This window comes from Macrobrachium rosenbergii, chromosome 6 (genome assembly GCF_040412425.1).
Source record: "Macrobrachium rosenbergii isolate ZJJX-2024 chromosome 6, ASM4041242v1, whole genome shotgun sequence".
In the NCBI taxonomy this organism is placed as follows: Eukaryota; Metazoa; Arthropoda; class Malacostraca; order Decapoda; family Palaemonidae; genus Macrobrachium; species Macrobrachium rosenbergii.
The window spans coordinates 55999012-56009011 of NC_089746.1; the positions used below are offsets into that span (position 1 = coordinate 55999012).

The following is a 10000-nucleotide window of genomic DNA, read 5'->3' on the forward strand; positions in this document are numbered from 1 at the left end:
GATGAATGCTTTGAAAAATGTATGTATTTTTTAATTACTTTATTTCGTTCCGTTTTTTTTTTTTTTTACGCGAGCGATATTTCACGGAATGGCCTTGAGTGGGCTGTAGTATGGAGGCGAGTCTTGGTATCTGTTATGGCTTGCTGTTGGTGGTGATATGAATTATTCTCTACTATTAGGGCCAAAAATTTCATAACAAGAGCTGCGTGTTCCAAACATGCATGGAACAGTTGTTGAGTATGTGCAAACAACACAGAATACGCACGTATATATATATATATATATATATATATATATATTTATCATATATATATATATATATATATATTATATATATGATTATATATGTATATATGCATATATATGTATAATATAAACACACACATGCATAGCTACACGCACACACACATATAAATAAATAAATATATATGTATATAACACATATAAATAATATATATATATATATTTATATATATATATATATATATATATATATATATATATATATATATATATATATATATAATTTATACGTGTATGTGTGTATGCGTTGCTCATACTTATCCATGGAGGAATGAAAAAAATACTCTACGTAAAGAATTTTCAAATATAGAATTTTTGAGATTAAATCAGCAGAGAGAGAGAGAGAGAGAGAGAGAGAGAGAGAGAGAGAGAGAGAGAGAGAGAGAGAGAGAGTACCTTGGCATGTAGTGGGCCTCCCCGATTATGAATATTTCAAAGGTGGGGGTTGTGGGGTGAATGGGGGGGGAAGGTGGATAAAGTCAGGCACTGGGAATGAGCTGCGTGAACTTGCCACACCCTCCTGTTTTAAATTTCACAGAATGAAATTAAACTTCAATGGAGCTTCATGTAGGAACCATTACGCTTCACTGAGGGGAAATTACGAATCACCTTTTTTATTTTACATATTTTTCATATTTTTTTTTATATTTGAAACCTTTAAATCTGCTTCAATTTTGACAAATATTTTTTTTTAAATCTTTGGCTATATATTAACAATTTTTTTTTTATATTTTGACAAAAATTTTTTAACTGTTTTTCATTATATTCTTCCAGTTTCTCTGCATTGCAAATCCATTACAATTTTTTTTATCGTGATTATTCAACTTTCAAATTACCGTTAAACGATTAATTAGAAGTGTTTTATGAAATTATGAATAATATTACAGCTACATATGCAAGAGTGTTTTATATATATAAAGAAAATAAGGAAAGAAAATATTGATTCGTGGTGGCAGTCGTTATGGAGCGAGTTCGTTACAATAGGAAGTGATGTTATCAGAGGAGTGCATCAGTATACGCAGTGGGCGTACTTCCATCTTCATTAAAGTATACGCCGGTGTACGTGTATACATAGTAAGTATACATACATATACATGCATACATACACACATACATATATATACAGTACATATATATATAATACATACACACACATTATATATATATATATATATATATATATATATATATATATATATATATATATATATATATATATATATATATATATATATATACATATATAAAACTGAATCACGAAAATATGGAACGTGAGAAGGAATACATTAATACAGACAAAATCCACGAAGGAAAGAGAAACACTGGAGTGCTGCAAGGCCTTTCGACTTCGTGTCCTTTACCTAGTAACTACTAAGTAAAGGACTATAAGTCGAAAGGCCTTGCAACACTCCATTGTTTCTCTTTTCTTGGATTTTGTCTTTATAAATAAATAAATAAATAAATTTATATATATTATATATATATATATATATATATATATATATATATATATATATATATATATACATGTATATATATATATATGTATATATATATATTTATATATATATATATATATATATATATACATATACATATACATACATAGTTTGATCACTGAATAATCAAAAATTTGTTTCACTCTTTCCAACATGACTAACGCATTAATGGTCCCACTTACGGACAAATATTCACTCACTCGAGTAATTTTCCCTCATTAGTGAGCCTGAAATTGAATGTGTTCTCAACTTGCGTCGTTTATTACCGCAAATTACTGTCGATTGCTATTTCATAGCTAAAGCTGGAAAAGAAAAAAATCGGATTGGGAGCATTGGAAGGCTGCACGACCGCTCTCTCTCGCTCTCTCTCTCTCTCTCTCTCTCTCTCTCTCTCTCTCAATACTTCATTCAGGTAAATAATACATACATTTGCATACACACACATACACAAACACATTACATTATATATATATATATATATAAATAATACATATATATATATATATATATATATATATATATATATATATATATATATATATATATATATATGCATTATGTGTGTATATGAAAGTAAACCAATGTTTAGGATAGCTATTCCCTAATAATACAAATAACACGTTGAAGACACATCAGATGGTGGTTATGAAGAACTTCGCATCACCGCTTATTTAGTACAAAAAAAGAAATGGTACAGATGGCGTAGTCAGTAACTAAATCAACTTGGTTCACAATCACTATAATCCTAACAATGAAGTCATTACAGTATTCATTATCCCATTTGTCTCTGCATGAGACATTATCTCTAATTCCAACCCTTCGATGATATTTGAACTTATTAAATGCAGGTAATGATTATTACTTACCAAAGGCGAGGTCTAGTCGCTTAACATTTGATTTCTGGTAATGATCCTCTCTTTAATCAATCGTAATTGATCTTGCGGTTAATCCTCCTCGTTGTTCTGGATATTAGCCTTTCTGGCGTTGCTATTTGCCCTTTCTGAACCTGGTAAAAAGATACCACGTTTTCAATGAAAGGTAACAGATTGAAAGCAATACCTAAATCTTTTATATAAATAAAAAGAATCTATAAACACATAAGTGTCACAAAATGTACAAGCACTGAACTCTGTATTTTTCTAATTTCTATGATAATATGTACGAAATAAGAAATAAAGAACCAAAAATTAGACATAAACTAACGAAATCCAGCCCAAAACAATTCAAATCTATTTTCCCGTTAAGTCTTAAACATATTTTAGAAAAAAAAAAAAAACTCCGTTTACACCCTTGACTGGACCTTTTTGATGAAAAGTCACCAAAACTCCAAACAGAGCATCCAAGCAAAACAAGCTTTGAAGAACCATATGGCCTCATTATCCCACCCTCCTGACCGGTTTGTTGACAATGATGATCAGTGGCTGGGGTGTGATCGAACGGCTCCGTGGCCCGTGTCATTATATTATTGCCGTTCACGCCGGCTGGTCTTCTCCGCGTTATTACAGTTTCCAACCCTTCATCTGATATCAAGTTAAATGATGATAAAAATAAATGGGTGGAGGGTGCCTGGGCGAGCCGGAATCACAAATTAATGGGAGGTAAGCATTATGTGTCCGTGTGTTTTCCTCGGCACCCACTCCCATCACCTGCCCTGGCGGCTGCGTCCTTTCAAATGCACTAAGCAGCCCATTTGCCTGAAGCCTTGAAGAGTAGTAGTGAGCATTAGAGTCTTTTTTTTTTTTATCCTTTTAAAAGACCTAAACCGTAAGCCTTAATGTTTCAATGCTAAGGCTTTGGGGTTTATCTCTTGAAAGCACTGAAGTATTTACCATCCATCATAATGTTTAAAAATAATTGAGGCTTTGGGCTTAACCGTCGAAGAAGCTAACCTGCAGGACTTTAAATTTTAAGACTGAAATATTGGGCTTAACCTCTTGACAAACTGCCCTACCAAGCTTATGCCTTATAAAGGGTTGAAATTTCGGGTTCCTTCTTTAAGTTACTCTACCGTGAGGCTCTGTTTGAGGACCAAGTGGTTAGGCTTTACTCATTAAAAGAAAGATACCTAGCTTTATCTTTATCAGTGTTTCTTTTTTAAAATGAAGTCAACTCTAAGATTTTATGTTGTTAGATTGAACAGCCTTACTTTATCCTTTTAAAATACATGTTTAATCCTAAAACATGTCTGACCTCTGGCGTTTTCTCCACGAAAGCCACTAAACTGTCAGGCTTAATGCCTTAAGATCCAACTGCTAAACCCCGTTCACTGAAAGACAGAGCAAACTGGTTTAATACCCCAAAAAGGGCTGAGATTTAAGGCTTATCATCTCAACGAACTAAACTGCCGGGTACTGCGTTTTAAGACTGGGCTGCTGGGCTCCACCAAAGAAGCGGGTTCCACTGAGAATGGAAGCATAACTCCCCTACATCAATCGGAGGCATAGGCATTGAAATCCGATGACTTGTAAGTCGATATGGGCCGACACTCGTCTGCTTTCCCTTTGAATGTGCGGGTTTAGTGAGAATGAATCAACGGTGGATTGGAGACATATCAACGGGTTCAAAGGGACAGACTGGCAGGCAGACAGACAGACAGACAGACAGACAGACAAACAGAAACCAGACAGACAAACAAACAGAAAGAAAGAGGTACAGAAAGACCGTAAGACTTTTTGAATAAAAGACAATAAATTACAGTCAGATTTAGGAAATATTAACAAAATAGAACGGAAGGGGAAGGAAGACGTAATGTCGGAGAAAACTGCTGGTAACGAGAGAGAGAGAGAGAGAGAGAGAGAGAGAGAGAGAGAGAGAGAGAGAGAGAGAGAGAGAGAGAGAGTTAGTTTGATATTCCATAAGCACAAATGCAATAAACCAGTATAAACTCCCTCCATATCACTGCATACAATTGAGGTTTTCACTTTATCAGATCGTATAATGGATCTGATTCAAACCCGCTGTGGCCCTGCGGTATATTGTGTAGTGTTGCCAAATGTTTTGCGAGTAAAATGCGAGGGCTAACATTGCTGTTCTCGAATGTGAAGGATGTTATGCAAATTCCTATTAAAGGATGGTTCAAAACGACGGAAGGAAACAATGGACACATAACGTAAGCATCGGGAAGTGTGTGTGTATGTGTGTGTGTATATATATATATATATTATATATGTATATATATATATATATATATATATATATATATATATATATATATATATATATATATATATATATATATATATATATATATATATATATATATATATATATATATATATATATAAAAGCGAACCAAAAGTAGGTGGACAGTAGACGATAACATTTGTTTTGAGTTTACATATACAGTTATATTAACTAACAATTAAATTTTTATAAATAAATTGCATTTACAATTAAATTTTTATTGTATACAATAATACGAGTACAATACAAATGGCATAGTTATAATAAACACCATCGTTATAGTGGAAACCTTACACAAGCCCTATTCCACCTATTGTCCACCTACTCTTGGTTCACCCAACATATATACAGTATATATGCATAAGAATAGAGGCACTTAAAATTTTGGGTTACTGTACGTGTTTTACGCCTGCATACGTTTTCACTGTGTATACCTTTTAATAAAATACGCCAATGAAGGTAATGCCACAAGTATAAAAGATTTTACCATTTTTATTCATTTTCAGTAAGTAAGCTCCTTTTCAATGTGATGCTTAGCGCACAGACGTACTGGCTAGGAATAAGAAACCATAGTTAAGACTGAAGTTTATAAGAGCTGATGAATTTTTAAAGGTAGTGAGAAATTTATCCTTGAAGCAGCATAGTAAGAACACTAATCAGTGAAACGCTTACTTTTGTTCCCTGTGAAAACTTTCATATTTTTTATTTGAACCGAGAGAAAGCTCTCATCAACCACGTTTCAACAAAAGATTCATTAATCTCCGAGCTGGGAAATACAGACTTCAAATTGTCATAAAATGTTAAAAAGCAATAGTAACGAGGTATGTCTCCACCTCTTGTATTTTCTTGCATTATGTTAAATTTGTTCCTTTCTCCGTTTTTCCGATAAGTTGTTTTTCCCTTTTCACCTTCAACTGAACAAATATCCTCCGACACATCTGCAGTCACCTAAAATCTTTTCTTCTGCGCAAGAAATCATTATTCAACTGATACAATCATATGCTGTTAGCTTGTGGAATCAGAATTTAACACCTTCATAAAAAGCAGAGTAACTAACAGCGTGCTTTACTAATAATACATGTCATGTACAAGAGGTGGATGGTGTGGAAGTTTTCTGCAAAGGATTTTCATCCATGATTTGTCTGGTCTATCTATGAAGCCAATCTCTGTTGGGGTAATTATGTGTATTTGCTCTCTCTTTCTCTCTCTCTCTCTCTCTCTCTCTCTCTCTCTCTCTCTCTCTCTCTCTCTCTCTCTCTCTCTCTCTATATATATATATATATATATATATATATATATATATATATATATATATATATATATATATATATATATATATATATATATATAATTTATACACATACATACATATATATATATATATATATATATATATATATATATATATATATATATATATATGTACGTATATATAATGTGTACGTATGTATACCGAAGCAACAGGGAGTGTAAGAAACATCATTTATCTTGTTATCCTAAATGTGTGTATTTTTTTGCCTTTGAGACCCTAATAGTACCGTACTAAATGAGCAAACAGTATAGTCAGAATCCTACCGATGACCGACTATATCCAACTCACTATATGTGAACCGGCAATCTACAACAATCTGTATCTCTTGAGGGCACAGTGAATATAAAACAAAAATACGTTACCAAACATCCACTAAGAACGAGTTACGAACATACATGCCCCCACGACTGGCGATAAGGCTGAATGCATGTGACTGAGCGAGCATGCAAACACAGATACACTCATCCACGAGCGTGCACTCACAGCCGGAATACGCCGAATGCAACATCGTAAAACAACAGTCCTCACTGCCATCTAAACACGGGGCTCGAAAACAAGTTCGCATCGGGATGAAAACCCATTAAGGCAGAGCCATCGCATTTGCGCCAATCGCGCGTTTTATGTATGTCGCCGGACTCGGCAAAATGCGGCGACATCAAAGATAATGAAAGTCTATCCGCTGCAGAGCCCCTGATATAGCAACAACAAGGCCCAGCCGGAAATATCTGCAAAGTGTACTAATAGTGATTCGCTTTGAAAGGTGCACACCCTTTCATTCCGTCCAGGATGTACTTGATTATTTGTTCATGGGCCTGTGACCACGTTTATTGGCGGAGGAGGAGGAGGAGGAGGAGGAGGAGGAGGAGGAGGAGGAGGAGGAGGAGGAGGAGGAGGAGGAGGAGGAGAGCATAAATGAAAGAAAAGTAGGGCAAAAAAGATATAGGACGGGATAAAACAGGAGGATGGGATGAGTGGAAGGTGTGAAGATGGAGGAAGTCCAAACCTGAGAGGTGATGGAGGAAGAGGGGAATAATACGTCTCAGAAGATGAAGAAGCGAAGGATTCCAACGAAGAAAAGATACTAGAAAAAGGGAAGGGAATTACGATGAAATACGAATAGGATATCAAGAAGGTGTTGTTAGAAAATTATTATACTCCTTGAGGATAAAATGATAAAGAAAAGACTGGGAGAATAACGAGTTACAAAAGGAAAAAAGGAAAGAAGTGGGGGAAAAGAAGAATAGATGGAGGAAGTAAAACCCGCCCCCCCACCTTTCCCACACAAACCACTTCCTCCTTATCCCTGGCCATCTTCGCAATTATCATTCATCGCCTCTCCTCCCTCTCTCTCTCTCTCTCTCTCTCTCTCTCTCTCTCTCTCTCACACCAACCCGAACTATTTTATTCTTTTCCTTCCTTGGTCCATTTCTCTTCTTCTCCTCCCCCTTTTCCTCCAATCTCTCAGCATCTCCTCCCACTTCCTGCTTCTTTTATTTCTGAGGTTCACTTTTGTTTTTGTTCCTCGATTTCTTTCCTCTCCGTCATTTCCTTTTCCTTAATTTCGTTTTCCCATTTTTTTTTTTATTTTGACCTTCTCAGAGTGTATCCTGTTTGCAACACTTTTTTTTTTTAATTCTCAGTTTCTTGAGTATTTTTCCCCTCCGATTTTCTTCGTCTTTAATTAGATATATTTCTCTAATTATATTTTTAACGTCCATTGTATTTCCTCGGTTGCAATTTAATCTTTTTAAATGGTAGTTCATTTCCTGGCGGGATCCTATGACCTCGATCGCTTCTCATTTCGACAGCAAGTAGGGTTTCTAGTTTTTAACTTTTTTTTTTAATTAATCGTCCTGATGGAGGGAATGGAAAGGAAAAACAAAACAAAACAAAAAACAAAAAGCATTTCAGAGTAGCAGCCTACGAAAATGATGAAAGCAAATAAATATTTTTTCCCCTTATCATCCCAAGACGTAATGATATGGTCTCATCTGGTCTGATGTTTTGGTTCTCCATATTTTTTGTTTTATGTGTAGTGATTAAAAGATTTTTCGTTTAATATGGAAGTATTTATTACATCTTTATCTCCGTTTATTAGTCGTTTTCATATTCTTTTGTAATTTTATACATTTTATTCTAGTTCCTGCAACATTTTTCTTGCAAGACGTAGTTAAAAGATGAGATTGTTCGAATCAAAAGAGAACGAGAATCATTAGAAAAGGAAAAGAATTTAAAATAATAACATTGTTATTATTTTCACGGGAGAAAAACGCTTCCTAAAGGAGAGAGAGAGAGAGAGAGAGAGAGAGAGAGAGAGAGAGAGAGAGAGAGAGAGAGAGAGAGAGGCCAGATAATAAGTTCGGGTCATTTACTAGTGCGTTTCGGAAACCGCTCTGGGCTGGAGTGGCCTCATAAATGTCTTCCTATTTTATGCCACGGGATAATCCGTGGCTGCGGCGTGAACACATGTTTTCTTCAGTCTCTTCAGAATGTTCGCAAGGTTCCTCTGCTGCTCCTTCCAGCGCCAAGGTCTGGAAAGAAGGCAAATGGAATGGCCTGTTTTGGTGTGAGTTCTGGGTGCTGGATACCTTGGTGTTACATTGCAGGTTTTTCAGGGCAGACTGACACGGTGCCCAGGGATTTTATTGTTATAACCAATCTCTCTCTCTCTCTCTCTCTCTCTCTCTCTCTCTCTCTCTCTCTCTCTCTCTCTCTTTCTCGAGCAAACTTTTTCTTTTTCTCTCTCTCTCACACACACACAGACACGCCCACATACGAGCAAACAATCTCTCTCTCTCTCTCTCTCTCTTTTCTCTCTCTCTCTCTCTCTCACACACACACTCATACATACACGAGCAAACACTTTTTTTTTTCTCTCTCTCTCACACACACACAGACACGCCCACATACGAGCAAACAATCTCTCTCTCTCTCTCTCTCTCTCTCTCTCTCTCTCTCTCTCTCACAAACACACACACGCACACACACATACAAGGAAACACTTTCTCTCTCCCTCTCTCTCTCTCACACACACATACTAATACACACACGAGCAAACACTTTTCTCTCACTCTCTCTCTCTCTCTCACAAACACACGCACACATACGAGCAAACAATTTCTCTCTCTCTCTCTCTCTCTCTCTCTCTCTCTCTCTCTCACACGAGCAAACACTTTTCTCTCTCTCTCTCATACACACATGCGAGCAAACAATTTCTCTCGAGCTCTCTCTCTCTCTCTCTCTCTCTCTCTCTCTCTCTCTCTCTCTCTCTCTAATACACGCACACACATAACATACGAGCAAACACTTTTTCCTTTTGAGAGAGAAATAAATATTCCCAATGTGGTCCGTCGGTCAAAATCTTACAAATCACCGTCACAGTAACCTTAGTTTTTTTTTTTTTTCTATGCTGCTCATAAATCTGCTTTTTGGGTGGACAGGAACTATGGTCGTTTTTACTCGTCACTTGTCGCTTAGTGAGAGAGAATAATTCTCACCTGTGCTTCCGCTGAAACCGATTGTTGGGAAGAGGGGGAACATCTTTTTGTCAGGTATTTCACGAATGTGAACACGAAACTGTTGGTTAGGCTTTCTTTATTCTTTATTACGTGAAATGTCAATTCATGAACGTTCTTAAGGTATGAAGGAAAGTCGTTATATGGAAAAGAAGAGAAAACAGAGCACAATTAACATAGATTGATAA

General features: G+C 35.7%; 1 protein-coding gene and 1 long non-coding RNA gene across 4 annotated transcripts in view; one reads left to right on the top strand and one right to left on the bottom strand.

Annotated features, from left to right (window-relative positions):
• Positions 1-10000, bottom strand: part of LOC136839605 (uncharacterized) — a 512627-nt gene that overhangs the window by 335780 nt on the left and 166847 nt on the right. For both annotated transcript variants that reach the window (XR_010853393.1, XR_010853394.1), the window contains exon 4: positions 2669-2808. This is a non-coding gene — a long non-coding RNA (uncharacterized lncRNA). The remainder of the gene's footprint in view (positions 1-2668; positions 2809-10000) is intronic.
• Positions 1-10000, top strand: part of LOC136839603 (E3 ubiquitin-protein ligase TRIM9-like) — a 222102-nt gene that overhangs the window by 158955 nt on the left and 53147 nt on the right. The window lies entirely within an intron of this gene.